The 16,737-nt window shown below is 39.9% G+C and overlaps 1 long non-coding RNA gene across 1 annotated transcript in view; it reads left to right on the plus strand.

Moving 5' to 3' along the window:
• The first annotated feature begins 8,628 nt into the window (after window positions 1-8,628).
• The window catches only part of LOC129375513 (uncharacterized), an 83,125-nt gene continuing 75,016 nt past the window's right edge, over window positions 8,629-16,737 (plus strand). The window contains exon 1 of the long non-coding RNA XR_008607639.1: window positions 8,629-8,693. This is a non-coding gene — a long non-coding RNA (uncharacterized LOC129375513). The remainder of the gene's footprint in view (window positions 8,694-16,737) is intronic.

A 16,737-nucleotide genomic window follows, 5' to 3' on the forward strand; every position in this document is an offset into this window, starting at 1 on the left:
ACATAAAGCATTTGGGAGTTTCAGTGACATGGATTACCATAACATTTGGTATTGGAATGAAATGTGATCTATTTAGGAAGACCTCAGTTATTATCTCTCACTTTATTTCATTGCAACAATGTTGGGATTTTCATTTTAAGCAGGTGAGTATTCACTATAGGGAATATGACAGGTTTCCTTTCATTTTAAAGCAAAAGATTAAAAAAATCTGGTGAACAGAACATCAAATCTTCCAGCATTCTCCTCACACTCGACATATAATGTTTAATTTCAACTGGTCTCCTGTTAAATTTTCACAAGATTTTAATCGGGACACATTGTTCCTTTCATTGCACAATCCCTGTTCCTACGCACCTCAAAATGAAAACGACAGGGAATTGAACAGGCTCAGTTTTGCTGCTGGAAGGTTTTATCTGAAACCTGCATCGACAATTTCAAAGCTGAGCTGAATTTTGAAGAACCAACGCTAAATCTTGCAGCACATGAATGACGACAGCAGGATCAGCCTTTCATTCGTTCAGCCTTCAGCTCATTCACACATGCAGCTTTACTTCCCCACACAGACCCGCCCCACACTGCTGACCACAGACAGTAGGGATATGATTGTGACTAGAGGACCTCTCCATCCCTTTTTTGTTTTTTCCTCAGTTATTCCTTACCACAAACACTTTACTCAGTTTGGTACAAAGAGGACTTTGTGATGGAGGAAAGCCAATGTCTTTCATTGTACTCCCAAGCTTTGTCTCAACATCCATACACATTGGGGTCCTTTCAAATCTGTTATTAGGAGACTTGTGATGATGAATCACAGATCTTTGCTCAAATTCAACAAAATGGAAGCTTTCATAAGATGTCAAAAAAAATATATCTTTTTTAACAATGGGGGTTCTCTATACGTCCTCTTTCTTCCTTTTGTCATCTGCCACTCCTTCTCTGTATCAGTGTTCACATCAAAGCAGCTGACAATGACCTCTTTCTTTCCTGCCATTGTGGTTCTTTGTCTTCTCCCACTCACAATCAATGTCCACAGCATGTCACATGGCCAAACACGCTCTCAGTGGCCTCCCAGTGTGTTCTCATCAATCTGTCTCCTTCTGTGAGGAAAATGACAAGACATAACTGGCAGAAAAATATGGACATTCTATTATTGGATCAACTATACAGGATCTTTGTGTAATAAATGTCAGTCAGAGGTTCATAAACACTTGTGAGAGGCATTGGGGTCACATTGATCTTAGGTTTCAAGAATCCTTTCAGCCGTTTCTTTTCACAGTGGATTAATTACAAAACCAACTTCAATGATTTTTAAAAACAGAAATTGAATGCAGAAGTCAAAAGCTATGCCTTTTTTATGTCGAGGTAATTTCTTTTTTCTCTTCCAGTAAATTGCATCAGAATAAATTGAAAGCTACCTAATTGCTCAAGATGTTTATTTAACTTCTTCCAGAAGAATAAATTTGTTTAAATTTTTTTTAACATTTTCTTACTGAGTCAAATCAGGTTTTCCTCTGGTTTGATTTTGGAGCATATTCTCACTCAAAAATCTGCTAATTATCTCATGATCGTTGGGAGTTTGAATTAGAAACTTTTGTGGTTTTACTTTAGTTTTAGATTGAATTTGCACACGTTGGATGTTTTAAAGCCATAAGGTGAAACATACAGGAGCTGTGGGTCTATTTATTAGCCTGCAGTACTGATTCAAATCAATTGTGATTGCCTGAATGAGTGTTTTGCATGCCTGACTAAAACCTTCAAGTCTCACTATCCTTCTTTCCCCATGACAACAGTGAGTCATCTCTTTCTGTGGAACACGCATGCACACAATTCTTGTGTTAATATGACTTTCTAGGTGCTGACAGGCAAATATATTCTTGTTCTGTGACAAAATGTTTGAATGTAGAGATTGTACAGGCCAACTATAAATCTATGCAGGTAAATGTACTTTGTTTTTTTCTTAAAAAACAAAACAACTTTAAAATATAATGGAAAAGGTGCTTTTGAGGAGAAATGCCTACATTACATTGTGAAAAGTTGTGTGCAAATCAGAGCCAGGATTAATTAATGTCTTTTTTAAAGAGCCACATCAACCTCAAGATGTTTAAAGCTCCTTGCTGTTTGGCTCAAAACTTAAAGATATGTTGATGTGAAACTAGGTTTATTAAATCTGACACCTTGTTTTTTGTGCCATGCATTTGACTGATTTTATTTGAGTGTTTGATCACATGGCTGAAATGACTCATCTGTGGCTTACTGCTTGGAGGACCAGGCATCCTTTCTCGCTCGTGTCTCTCCTCTTACTGCTACGAAACACTTCCCACACACACCCCACACAGAGCCTAGCGATACTAGGTCAAGCTGTCCATGTGTCATTAAAAATGGATAACCATTTGACTTGCCAAGACTGGGGTGTGTGTATGTGTGTGTGTGTGTGTGTGATTTATTGCGCTGCCACTGAGGAAATAAAAAATGTCCCTCATTCCCTGATCCATTTTTGGCAAGACGCTGGCAGGTATGAGCAGGAGATTAGACTAACATGTGGGTGTGACTACAGGTTAGTGTTTTTAAAGTGTGTATAGGTGATGGGGGTTTGTGTGGATTACAGTAATCTGTAGGCGAGAGAGAGGAGGAGAACCTCGTGAAATTCAGCCAAAATAGAAGATGAGACAATTAATGTATTTTTATAAAATTGAGCAAAAAGAAGAGTCTAGGGGGGGAGTAAAGGACAAGTGGGTTATAGAGAAACTATATCAGATGATCAAAGCATTTGGCTGATCAAATTTTAATCATTTTTGTTTAACTACAGTGAAGCATATTGAATCTCACAGTTTGCACAATTACATCTGAATTAACAACACTTAAGAATGGAAAACAAAGATTCCCCATCACAACTTTCACCTTATTAGTGCAAACCTGGGTGGTTTGGTTATAAACGTCATGCATTGAATACTTGACTTAACCCAGCCTCATGCACCTTTTGTGACATACCTCCAGTTTGACCTATGACCCCAAGCATGTGAAATGTCAGGAGATCAAGTTGGGATGGACGAAGACAGACAGCAGCAAAGCTAGAAAGGTATATGTGATTTGTCCAAGGCACTGACATTTTTGAGAAGGAAAATGTGAAATATCAGTTGACATTAGTACTCCGTGTGTGTGAGGCAGAAGGAGTGTGTGTGAAAACACTAGCCTGGGAGCAATGAAGAAGTGTGAGGCGGTTGAAGATACAGTAGTGCTGTCCTCTTTCTCCATGCATGCTGTCGGAAAAAATTATTCTGTCATCCCCGCTCATATGCATGTATTGGACAGTTAAAGAGGTCACTTGTCATATTGAAGTCCAATGACTTGTTTGGAAAGATACAATAATAGTACTTCTGCAATACAGTGATACATGATTTAATATGCAGTTTCATACATGCAGGTAAATACACAGTGTAATATCGGCAGAGACAGTAATTACCTTGGTGGCCTTTAACCATTTTGAATATAGCAGCATGTTCTATAGAGCACTCATCCCAGTTTGTGATCTTTGTGTGCAGTTTACCTTCAGCTATTGTATTATGCAGTCGATACAGAATTATTTGGTGCTAAAACCCTTGTGTGGATGAAAACTATTCTCTTATATGCTTTCATTTGACTTAACCATGTTCTTTTAGATTTAAATTGCCTTTTTTATTTCTCCACTGCGGGGAAATATTGGGTTTTGAGAAACAGGGCTAGCCCCAGGTGATATGAGGACTCAGAGAATATTTAATTTCTGGCTGTTCTTCGTGTTAAAAACATCACAGTTTCTATCAGCTTTTTAAAGAAAGCTGCAACACCTTTCCCTTACTAATAAAAACTAATTCAGCTTTTTTGAAATATTTTCAGATGTCATCTGGTAACATGTGTGTGAGAGGTTTAAAAAAAATCATTAAGATATCTACCAGTTTGCTGGCTTTATAGCTGAATGCTGGCTAGCTACTCAAGCAGAGACCTTGCCCGTATCTATCTGCTATAAGCAGCACAACAAAATGCTTTTCTGATTTAATCAAATGTAATTAGATCATATTGCATATTTTTGTTTTGAAATTTTGCGTAAACACTGAAACCAAGAAACTGTGGATTATTTTATATATATATATATATATGTATTTTTTTATTTTTTTTATCATTTCCATTACTTTGCACTGCATTACTCTGACATTGAATTGCCCTTTGTGGATAAAAATAACAGTCCAGTCTCTGGTAACATGTCTGGTAATATTCAGTCTATTCAACCAGACCAATAGAAAATCATAAGCATAATCGGCACAGTATCACTGACATCATAATTACGCAAATTTCTGAAAAATAATGACAATGGACTGCAGTGAATGGGAATACTGCCTTGAATGAATCACTTGAGACTGTATGAAATATAAAGAAACAACTGAGTGAGGAAGAGGGTCATAAAGCGTCCAAGTCACCTCTATGAACATGCAGGCACTGAACACCAGCTCAGCATGCTCAGTGTTATGAAGCATTTTCCCATTTTACTAGATTAAAAACCTCCTATCAAAATTGGGGTCAAACATTACTTTGTGTCCTCTGACGCACGATACCGCATATCTTGCATTACAATTTGATGTAGGGCTGCAGGGTTGCTGCAAGGCATGCTGGGATGTGTGTATATGATAACATTAGAAAGGCATATTCAGCAACACCTGCAATCTGAAATCCCTTCAGGTGATGCCATGGTACAACCTGACCAAGTACATTATCATGGGAAAACAGGAAACCAGATAGTTGTGTAGGATGCTAAAAATAAATTACTAATACTATAAACCAATGCAACTAAATAGTCTTTGAATATTTAAAACTATGTAGACACATTCAGGTTGTGCTGGACCCATAAAACAGTCAAGGTCGAGTACAGTAGCTCTTATACAACAAGTGGTTCATAAACTGACTCTGGGACAAACACTGTAGTAAAATTACAGTGAAGAGTTCTCAAAGTGGTAGTGCAAACAAAATTCTGATGAAAGGTATATGCTAAAATGTGTAATACACATTTCTTTCAAAACTCAACAAAGTGAAAATCATTCTTCTTGGTCATTGCTGTACTGGTTTGAGCATGGGCAGGTCAACTGTGCAGCTGGTCCCCTGAGGGGACTTGTACTGGTGCCATTGTTCCCATCCCCTGCTCTACAACATATGCAACCCTTCCAATAGGGTTTTAGGATGTGGGATGATGGGCCTTGCAGGGAGGGGTGGGGTACTTTGCAATCTCCCCCTTCCTCCACCATGCTTTGCGCTGTCCTGCAGCTCAGTTTTAATGCACTGTAGATCTTGGGCCATGCCTGGAGAATTGGGCTCCCATTGGGTAGTCTATGTGTTCCTGTGGACCGCCATAGTGGGGTCCTCTTGATGCTGGGGTGTCTTGTTGGGTCCTGAGTTGGAGCTGTACAACGAGAGATGACTGTTTGGCTGGGTCAAGAGGACTGCACCCTTCCATTTACCTTGTTCCTCTTTAGTCTAGGTTTTTATTGCTTTTGACCTATGGCTATGGCTGACCTGTGGAGTGGTTTTGTGTCTGTCCACCTGGAGCTGATGTAGCCTTCCATGGTTAGGTCCACCTGTCCTTTGCAGCTTTCTGGTGCTACGGGTTGCAAGACCTTCCACTGTTCTCACTGCTCTTGACAGTTGTGCACCTTCTGGTGACGATGTAGTTCAAATATACCCATGTAATACAAACACAATTATTTATACAAATTCGCTCACCCACCCTGTTTTTATGTGACCTAAATCTTACGTGCAACTTTGTGTGTTTTGTTTGGGAAGTTGCATTGCAGTGCAAGACCTATTGCATTTTGTGTCTCAAGCGGTTTTTCTGAGACACTAAGTAAATTGGAATTGAAAAGCGATAGATGTAGTCAACATGTGAAAATGCCACAGAACAGAAACTGAGAAGAGAAGCTTTGCAACTCTTGAATGATTCCCTCTTCTAATTATTTAGCTGTATCCTGCTGGTGCAACAGTTCAGTTCGTCCCTGCCTCAGCTGCCGTCTCCCCGGGAGAAATGTGTCTGCCACAGCTTGCAGTCGAGTGGAACAATCATGCAGTCGCACCTCAACAACAGAAGGGGCCCGCTGTCTGTGTTACAAACCCATCTTTTCAGTTGGAGGCATCCTAGTGACGCAGTGGGATGCAGCACAAAATGAATTTTCACAGGCTGAGGATTTAAATCTGCCCCTGTCTTGACTTTTCTCCTTTATCCGTACAAAATCTTTTAAAGGAGGGTGCTTGGATTATAATTTCGGACTGCTTATTTATTAGCCAGTTATAGTTTTTTTGGGATTTATATTTATTTTTATGTAAATATCAGCTTGCTATCAGTATCTCTCCTATCTTTCTGACCTTGCTGCAGCAAATTCCTTATCATTCTATTTTCACCCACTTGTGTCAACACAGTTGAGTTGGTCTGTTTTCATTTTCCTCCTCTTTCTGCTGGTCTGGCAGTTATAGTCCCTGACCAAAAAAATTAGGGCTTACCCCTTTTTTTATGTTTCTTAGTTTCATCATCATTTTATGCTTTTCATTTATCAGTTCTTACCTTTTTCTCATTTCCCTAGGTGGTGTGCATGAGTTTTACTTTGTGTGTGTGGCTAGAGAGAAGATCGTGCCGATATAATAAGCCTTTCAGCCTCTCAAAAGCCAATCACGGCAGTGTGGACAGAATGTTCTGTACTGCGACATTTGCATCGGAGAAATCTGGACTGATGCGACTGAGCTGAGTTTGTCTGGGTTGGATTTAATATGGGGTGGGTGAGAGAAAACTTAGCTGACACTGTGGGCTATTGAAACAAAAAGGCTAATATCCTCGACATGCCACAGTTTGTTGTGACGTTAAAACAAAAAAACGTCTAAATCTTTTAGTCTCCAGTTTTTGCCATGATTTCAAACCAAAAAGGTTTGAGTCGCTGAAGTGGATTGAAACTGGCATAAAATCTGGCTCGCATAGCTGCAAAATTAAATTATTCACCTTTCCTTAAAAAACAAATGTCTCTTCTGTTTAATCATATTTTATGATGTTATTTTGGAAAGAAAATGTAAAACTTTTACATTTCAAGGAAAATATTCACACCATTATGTTTTGCTGTTATTTTAAGAAATTAATTTAGAAATGTGAACATATTCCATACTAATAAATAAGTGATTTACTTGCACAAGGAAATTTTTATTTGCAAATTTATTAACGGGTTAATGACAATGGGTGCATTTATGGTGTTTCACCAGTAGGGGGCGCAGGGAGACTGAGCTACCTGTTGCTCTGCGGTTTTTCATAAACTGAGAGAAATTGGAGGAACACAAACTGCGTCTCCCGTGTTCTCATTAATATGCTGTGTTTGAGGTAAGAACAAGCCTCAAGTTAATGTTAAAAAAGTATTTTTTATTGTTTGGTACTGTTCTAAATATGTTTAGGAAAGTTCGTCAATATGTAAAAGCGAGTGGAAGAGTTTTGTTGTGATTTCGGAGCTAGTAACGGTTAGAGTAGCACAACTGCTAACAGTTGGTTAGCACACTGTAGCGGCGGATAATTGCTGGTTACTTGGTTGCAACTACTAAATTATGAATACCGTTATCAAGCTCCGTATTTGTGTTCTAAACAATGATCTAATGCATTTATTTAAGTTAAGTAGTTCAAATTCCAAAGATAGTTATGCCAGTTGACAATAACTGTAAAATACACGCCTCTGAAATATGTAACTATGTGATTAAAGATGCATATAAAGTGCAGTTAATGGAAGGTACCTGTTACCTGAAAGAAAATGTGAGAAGATATGATGAGATGAGATTATTTCTGGTTTTATGAAAGTCAATGTGATGTCAAAGATGGGCTATGTCTCCGTAGATTCTATATACAGTCAACTACTGAACTGTAAATTGGGCTGTATTGAGAGTTAAATAAGCTGGTTTTTTCAATAAATATGAGCTGAGAGAAATTGGAGGAACACAGACTGCGTCTCCCGTGTTCTCACTCATATGCTGTGTTTCAGCTTTATCAGCTGCTGCTGACGGGTCCAGAACCCGGTACCCGTTGCAGTCGCTTCCAGGTTGGCTTTGGGATGGACTTCCGGTTTGCCCCAAACGCAATCTGGACACTAAAGGCAGCGCTACGGTCGTCATTGCTGACTCCTGTTTGTTTGTCCTCCAGGTCAGTATCTGGTGAAAATACCCCACCGAAACTACTCTGTAAGGTGTCTGCATACTGATTGACCTAAATATATAATTGAGTCTCGGTTTCTGTGCACCGTTTTGCCAGCTTCATCAGGCGAGGGTAACGTTAGCAGTTTGCAGGCTCACTCAGGACCGTTATTTCTCAACGTCTCAATGTAGGACCGTTATTTGCTAACGTTTCCATATTGGGCCGTTATATTATAACGTCTACATTTTTGAGAAGATTTATTTTGCTTTGTTTGAATGATATTCAGTTAGAATGCAGTGAAGCTTCGTGTTAATTTGTCCTGTCTGGGGTTCGTGTCATGGTTGTCTTCATCTGGGGGGACGTGATGTCTGAAGTTCATTGTTGCCTGTGATGGAGGTGGACCAGTGGCAGTGTAAAACATTAATATTGTGTAATATGGAAGTTTTGTGTGTTCAATAAAAAATGCAATCTGGACACTAAAGACAGCGCTATGACCGTCATTGCTGACTCCTGTTTGTTTGTCCTCCAGGTTGTATCATTACTGTTACAGTAGTCCTGACACCCGGGACCTGCAACATAAGCAATATGGTCAGTGATTAAAAAAAAACAAGTTTAACCTCTTGTACGGTTAAATCTGATAATGGTATTCCCTGACTGCAGACAAACAGATTCACATCCAGTATCTGAATGTGAATCTGTGTTAGTGAGTGCTGTCACTAACACAGCACTTCTACAATTTCATAAGAGCTCTATCTAAGATTATTACTAATCGAATCTATTACTAAAGAGGTGGACATATTATTATTTGGAACTTTGAAAAAATCTCTGGAATAAAAGGCAATGATCTTATAAGATGCATTTATTTCAAAACATGACCCATAATTAGAAAACATTTTTCAACGTGGAATAACGTACTTTCATGTTTTACATGTCGCTTTCATTCAAAGATAGCTTATCAAAAGGTTGGGCATACATAATAATACAAATAACAGTATGTTTAACACATTTTTCTTCAATACAGTTTGTATAATTATTCAAAGTGCAAGGTGGAAAAAGTATTGCATGCAGTTCATGTAATAAGATATAGTAGATTTTCTTTTTAACACATCCAGATTTCTGGATATTAAAGTACAGAACAGGCCACCTGGTATTCAGTGCCATCATTGACAAAGTAAGTTTCTACTGAATGTCTAATAAAAGTGAGTGTTACTCAGGGTTAAATGTCTAACTAATGTACTAAGAGTTAAAATTAACACTAATCCCTTCTCTGTCTTGCAGGATGTAAGAAGGAACCAGTTAGAGGCTGGCTAGATTATCATTTCTGCCTTTACCTCTTTCTACATCTATCTTTTTAGATGTGGGTTCTAGCATAGACTGTAGAGAGGGTTTGTTGACAAGTCCAGCCACATGAGACAAAAAAGAAAAGTAGTAGTGCCATGGCCTCTTTTCTTAAAGACGTAGTCTTCAAAAAAAAGAGGCCCCTCGAGTGGCAAACTCAAACCACTTCTTTTTTTAAAGACTAAGTCTCTAAAAAAAAGGGCCAAGGCACTAATACTTTCTTTTTCGTCTCATGTGGCTGGACTTGTCAACGAACCCTCTCTACAGTCTATGATAGCACCCACATCTAAAAAGATGGAGGGGCAGATGTAGAGGGAGGTAAAGGCAGAAATGATAATCTCGCCTGCCTCTCACTGGTTCGTTCTCACAAACATCCGCAAGAGAGAAAAGAAATTGGGCGCGTTTATTTCGTCCACCTTACAGGCAGTAAACACACCGTCAGCATTCAATCGTTTTCTTTTTTCAAAATAACCAAACATCACCAGGACACAAATGTAATTTGTACTTGGTTGGCAAACTGAACAAACAGAAATAGCTTAGTATATTAATGTATATTTTACACCGGGCTAGCAGAGCCGCTGCTACAGGCGGTAAACACACCGTAAGGAATTCAAGAGCTCGCGCAAAAATCCCCGCACTACGGTGTCCCCGGCAGGACAAACATGTCAGAATTGCGGTAGTGCCATCAATTACAGAAAACAACAGCACCCTCTGTTGGAACACTTATGCACTGCTTTACACTTGGAAAACACGACCCGATGATGACCAGTTAATTCCAAAACATTCTTCCTTTGCGATGATTTATCACGCTGTTGCTATTTCTCTCACTCTGGTTAATTCTGTAGCTGTTTGTCGTCTTGATGTGTTTGTTAATAAAAGCTTAGCTTTATTTTACTGATCCAAATCTTTATGACGGCGAAGATTAGCCCAGTTCAAACAAAACACGGTGTTTCACACGTACCGAATCAGGTCAGCTGGTGAAAACTCGAGCTCTCTTTTTCCAGCTTGTTGTCATTTCTGGCAGCGCGCGCTGCTTTTCTTGGTTTTTATTGGTTGGCTGCGATGCTCGTCTTCTCTGTAACGTTAACAGTAGTGAGCAGCTACCGTAAGTGCTGTTGTTGCGCGCAACACGCTTTTTACAACTCCCTGCCGATCCGGTGGAAAAGGGGCACTGAAGTTTCCGGCCACCGTAATAACGATCAATAGGGAAACTTTTTTTTTTCCCTCATTCATAAAATGCTAAACTCGGTAACTTTTCCGGGGACGGCTTCAACCTGGGACAGGTCACATAAAACTGGGACTTTCCCCGGAAATCGGGGACGTCTGGTCACCCATAAATGGCTTACATTAAAATATTGTATGCAAATAGAACTGTGACGTCACAGACTGACGTCAATGACCGGCTGAACCAGAGTCCTTGAATGTAGGCCGTCTGCCACCATGACTGATCCTTTTTCTGTCTTGCAGGCTGACTGTAAGAAACGAACCTCTTGGAGGAAGGCCAGAATATCATTTCTGCCTCTCTCTACATCTGCTTTTTAGATAGGCTTTAGCATAGACTAAAGAAGAGGGTTCGTTGACAAGTCCAGCCACAAGCTATGAAAAAGAGAAGTATTAGGGACGTGGCCTCTTTTTTTTTAAGAAAGGCCCCTCGAGTGGCAAGGTCACACCTCGTAGCTTTTTTGTAAAGACTATGTCTTTACAAAAAAGCACGGGGACTAATACTTTTCTTTTTCATCTCTTGTGGCTGGACTTGTCAATGAACCCTCATCTTCAGTCTATGATATAACCTACATCTAGAAAGATGGAGGGTTAGATGTAGAGGGGTAAAGGCAGAAATGATAATCTAGCCTTCCTGCCTGGTTTGTTCATACAAAGCCTGCAAGACAGAAAAGGGATTCGAGCCTCCATTCAAACACATTGGTTCAGACGGTCATGACGTCAATCTGTGGCGTGTGATTCGGGGTTTGAATTAGATTTTTGCCATCATACATACATTATTTTCCCTGTGACAGAAGAACATTGTAACAGGGAAATGCTTATTGCTAGTATGACAATCTATTTACTATCTGGCATCTGCAAATAGACTTAACCTTCTTCTCTGCATCACAGCATCGTTTAGGAGAAATATTTCTAGGTATAGCTCTACATCTATATCTCAGTTGGTCTTACTGCACTTCACTGAAATGAAGTTCAGTTTGGCATACAGGAATTCATTCATTTGAATTCTAGTGTATGGCAGGCCATTGTAACATAAATTCGGCTCTTTTGACAATCCATAATTACATTCTGTTTATCTCAAAATACATTTTCACTGTCCGAAACGATAAATTAAGATATCTCTATTTACATTGTGGCTAGTAAGAAAAGTAATTCAAGATATCTTCAATGCTGACGAGTCAAAATTCCTTTCAAGACATCTCAAATGACGTCACCGGATGTTTCATATGATGTTTCAAATGAAGAAACTCGGACAGTTATGGTTTACATATTTATTAAGCAGGAGCGTTCTCTCCACACAGTAGTAATGGTTCTAGTACCTGATATAGATTCTGGCTCAATTAAAATGATGGTAGTTAGAGCTGATGGACCTTTTGTCTCTTCTGTCCAAAGGTCTCTGTGGTAAATTCCAGCCTCTTTTTACTTATTTGCTTTCCTCCTTGGTCATGTCACATGAAGCCCACCTTGACCTTGGAGTTCACCTTTACTTTCTGGACTTGGTTGGTCTGGACTCTTTCTTAGTAACCATTCATATCATGATTCTCTTGAGTTTGTCATAAATGACAAACTCAAGATTTATTTATTGAGCAATAAATAAATAGGATTAAACCAACAGTAGAGATAATCTCTCCATCCTCATCAGTTTCAATTCATGTTCAGTTTTCTTGTCATTGAGTGATTCCGTTTATTGTGAGAAACTTTCTATGTATAAAGTCATATCGAACATCTTTAAACCTGCAGCTGGTGAATGACACCCAATGGACTCTGCGTTGTGTTTGTTGTGTTCCGTGCAGGAAAGGAATCAGACACAAGGCGATTCGTTGTGGGAGACTTTGGCGCGTTTATTTCGTCCACCTTACAGGCAGTAAACACACCGTCAGCATTCAATCGTTTTCTTTTTTCAAAATAACCAAACATCACCAGGACACAAATGTAATTTGTACTTGGTTGGCAAACTGAACAAACAGAAATAGCTTAGTATATTAATGTATATTTTACACCGGGCTAGCAGAGCCGCTGCTACAGGCGGTAAACACACCGTAAGGAATTCAAGAGCTCGCGCAAAAATCCCCGCACTACGGTGTCCCCGGCAGGACAAACATGTCAGAATTGCGGTAGTGCCATCAATTACAGAAAACAACAGCACCCTCTGTTGGAACACTTATGCACTGCTTCACACTTGGAAAAACACGACCCGATGATGACCAGTTAATTCCAAAACATTCTTCCTTTGCGATGATTTATCACGCTGTTGCTATTTCTCTCACTCTGGCTAATTCTGTAGCTGTTTGTCGTCTTGATGTGTTTGTTAATAAAAGCTTAGCTTTATTTTACTGATCCAAATCTTTATGACGGCGAAGATTAGCCCAGTTCAAACAAAACACGGTGTTTCACACGTACCGAATCAGGTCAGCTGGTGAAAACTCGAGCTCTCTTTTTCCAGCTTGTTGTCATTTCTGGCAGCGCGCGCTGCTTTTCTTGGTTTTTATTGGTTGGCTGCGATGCTCGTCTTCTTCTCTGTAACGTTAACAGTAGTGAGCAGCTACCGTAAGTGCTGTTGTTGCGCGCAACACGCTTTTTACAACTCCCTGCCGATCCGGTGGAAAAGGGGCACTGAAGTTTCCGGCCACCGTAATAACGATCAATAGGGAACTTTTTTTTTTTTTCCTCATTCATAAAATGCTAAACTCGGTAACTTTTCCGGGGACGGCTTCAACCTGGGACAGGTCACATAAAACTGGGACTTTCCCCGGAAATCGGGGACGTCTGGTCACCCATAAAGGGCCTACATTAAAAATATTGTATGCAAATAGAACTGTGACGTCACAGACTGACGTCAATGACCGGCTGAACCAGAGTCCTTGAATGTAGGCCGTCTGCCACCATGACTGATCCTTTTTCTGTCTTGCAGGCTGACTGTAAGAACGAACCTCTTGGAGGAAGGCCAGAATATCATTTCTGCCTCTCTCTACATCTGCTTTTTAGATGTAGGCTTTAGCATAGACTAAAGAAGAGGGTTCGTTGACAAGTCCAGCCACAAGCTATGAAAAAGAGAAGTATTAGGGACGTGGCCTCTTTTTTTTTTTAAAAAAGGCCCCTCGAGTGGCAAGGTCACACCTAGTAGCTTTTTTGTAAAGACTATGTCTTTACAAAAAAGCACGGGGACTAATACTTTTGTTTTTCATCTCTTGTGGCTGGACTTGTCAATGAACCTCATCTTCAGTCTATGATATAACCTACATCTAGAAAGATGGAGGGTTAGATGTAGAGGGGTAAAGGCAGAAATGATAATCTAGCCTTCCTGCCTGGTTTGTTCATACAAAGCCTGCAAGACAGAAAAGGGATTCGAGCCTCCATTCAAACACATTGGTTCAGACGGTCATGACGTCAATCTGTGGCGTGTGATTCGGGGTTTGAATTAGATTTTTGCCATCATACATACATTATTTTCCCTGTGACAGAAGAACATTGTAACAGGGAAATGCTTATTGCTAGTATGACAATCTATTTACTATCTGGCATCTGCAAATAGACTTAACCTTCTTCTCTACATCACAGCATCGTTTAGGAGAAATATTTCTAGGTATAGCTCTACATCTATATCTCAGTTGGTCTTACTGCACTTCACTGAAATGAAGTTCAGTTTGGCATACAGGAATTCATTCATTTGAATTCTAGTGTATGGCAGGCCATTGTAACATAAATTCGGCTCTTTTGACAATCCATAATTACATTCTGTTTATCTCAAAATACATTTTCACTGTCCGAAACGATAAATTAAGATATCTCTATTTACATTGTGGCTAGTAAGAAAAGTAATTCAAGATATCTTCAATGCTGACGAGTCAAAATTCCTTTCAAGACATCTCAAATGACGTCACCGGATGTTTCATATGATGTTTCAAATGAAGAAACTCGGACAGTTATGGTTTACATATTTATTAAGCAGGAGCGTTCTCTCCACACAGTAGTAATGGTTCTAGTACCTGATATAGATTCTGGCTCAATTAAAATGATGGTAGTTAGAGCTGATGGACCTTTTGTCTCTTCTGTCCAAAGGTCTCTGTGGTAAATTCCAGCCTCACTTTTTACTTATTTGCTTTCCTCCTTGGTCATGTCACATGAAGCCCACTTTGACCTTGGAGTTCACCTTTACTTTCTGGACTTGGTTGGTCTGGACTCTTTCTTAGTAACCATTCATATCATGATTCTCTTGAATTTGTCATAAATGACAAACTCAAGATTTATTTATTGAGCAATAAATAAATAGGATTAAACCAACAGTAGAGATAATCTCTCCATCCTCATCAGTTTCAATTCATGTTCAGTTTTCTTGTCATTGAGTGATTCCGTTTATTGTGAGAAACTTTCTATGTATAAAGTCATATCGAACATCTTTAAACCTGCAGCTGGTGAATGACACCCAATGGACTCTGCGTTGTGTTTGTTGTGTTCCGTGCAGGAGAGGAATCAGACACAAGGCGATTCGTTGTGGGGAGACTTTGGCGCGTTTATTTCGTCCACCTTACAGGCAGTAAACACACCGTCAGCATTCAATCGTTTTCTTTTTACAAAATAACCAAACATCACCAGGACACAAATGTAATTTGTACTTGGTTGGCAAACTGAACAAACAGAAATAGCTTAGTATATTAATGTATATTTTACACCGGGCTAGCAGAGCCGCTGCTACAGGCGGTAAACACACCGTAAGGAATTCAAGAGCTCGCGCAAAAATCCCCGCACTACGGTGTCCCCGGCAGGACAAACATGTCAGAATTGCGGTAGTGCCATCAATTACAGAAAACAACAGCACCCTCTGTTGGAACACTTATGCACTGCTTCACACTTGGAAAACACGACCCGATGATGACCAGTTAATTCCAAAACATTCTTCCTTTGCGATGATTTATCACGCTGTTGCTATTTCTCTCACTCTGGTTAATTCTGTAGCTGTTTGTCGTCTTGATGTGTTTGTTAATAAAAGCTTAGCTTTATTTTACTGATCCAAATCTTTATGACGGCGAAGATTAGCCCAGTTCAAACAAAACACGGTGTTTCACACGTACCGAATCAGGTCAGCTGGTGAAAACTCGAGCTCTCTTTTTCCAGCTTGTTGTCATTTCTGGCAGCGCGCGCTGCTTTTCTTGGTTTTTATTGGTTGGCTGCGATGCTCGTCTTCTCTGTAACGTTAACAGTAGTGAGCAGCTACCGTAAGTGCTGTTGTTGCGCGCAACACGCTTTTTACAACTCCCTGCCGATCCGGTGGAAAAGGGGCACTGAAGTTTCCGGCCACCGTAATAACGATCAATAGGGAACTTTTTTTTTTCTTCCCTCATTCATAAAATGCTAAACTCGGTAACTTTTCCGGGGACGGCTTCAACCTGGGACAGGTCACATAAAACTGGGACTTTCCCCGGAAATCGGGGACGTCTGGTCACCCATAAATGGCTTACATTAAAATATTGTATGCAAATAGAACTGTGACGTCACAGACTGACGTCAATGACCGGCTGAACCAGAGTCCTTGAATGTAGGCCGTCTGCCACCATGACTGATCCTTTTTTCTGTCTTGCAGGCTGACTGTAAGAACGAACCTCTTGGAGGAAGGCCAGAATATCATTTCTGCCTCTCTCTACATCTGCTTTTTAGATGTAGGCTTTAGCATAGACTAAAGAAGAGGGTTCGTTGACAAGTCCAGCCACAAGCTATGAAAAAGAGAAGTATTAGGGACGTGGCCTCTTTTTTTTTTAAGAAAGGCCCCTCGAGTGGCAAGGTCACACCTCGTAGCTTTTTTGTAAAGACTATGTCTTTACAAAAAAGCACGGGGACTAATACTTTTCTTTTTCATCTCTTGTGGCTGGACTTGTCAATGAACCCTCATCTTCAGTCTATGATATAACCTACATCTAGAAAGATGGAGGGTTAGATGTAGAGGGGTAAAGGCAGAAATGATAATCTAGCCTTCCTGCCTGGTTTGTTCATACAAAGCCTGCAAGACAGAAAAGGGATTC

Source organism: Poeciliopsis prolifica, unplaced genomic scaffold, assembly GCF_027474105.1.
Source record: "Poeciliopsis prolifica strain line A6 unplaced genomic scaffold, Auburn_PproV2 SCAFFOLD040, whole genome shotgun sequence".
In the NCBI taxonomy this organism is placed as follows: domain Eukaryota; kingdom Metazoa; phylum Chordata; class Actinopteri; order Cyprinodontiformes; family Poeciliidae; genus Poeciliopsis; species Poeciliopsis prolifica.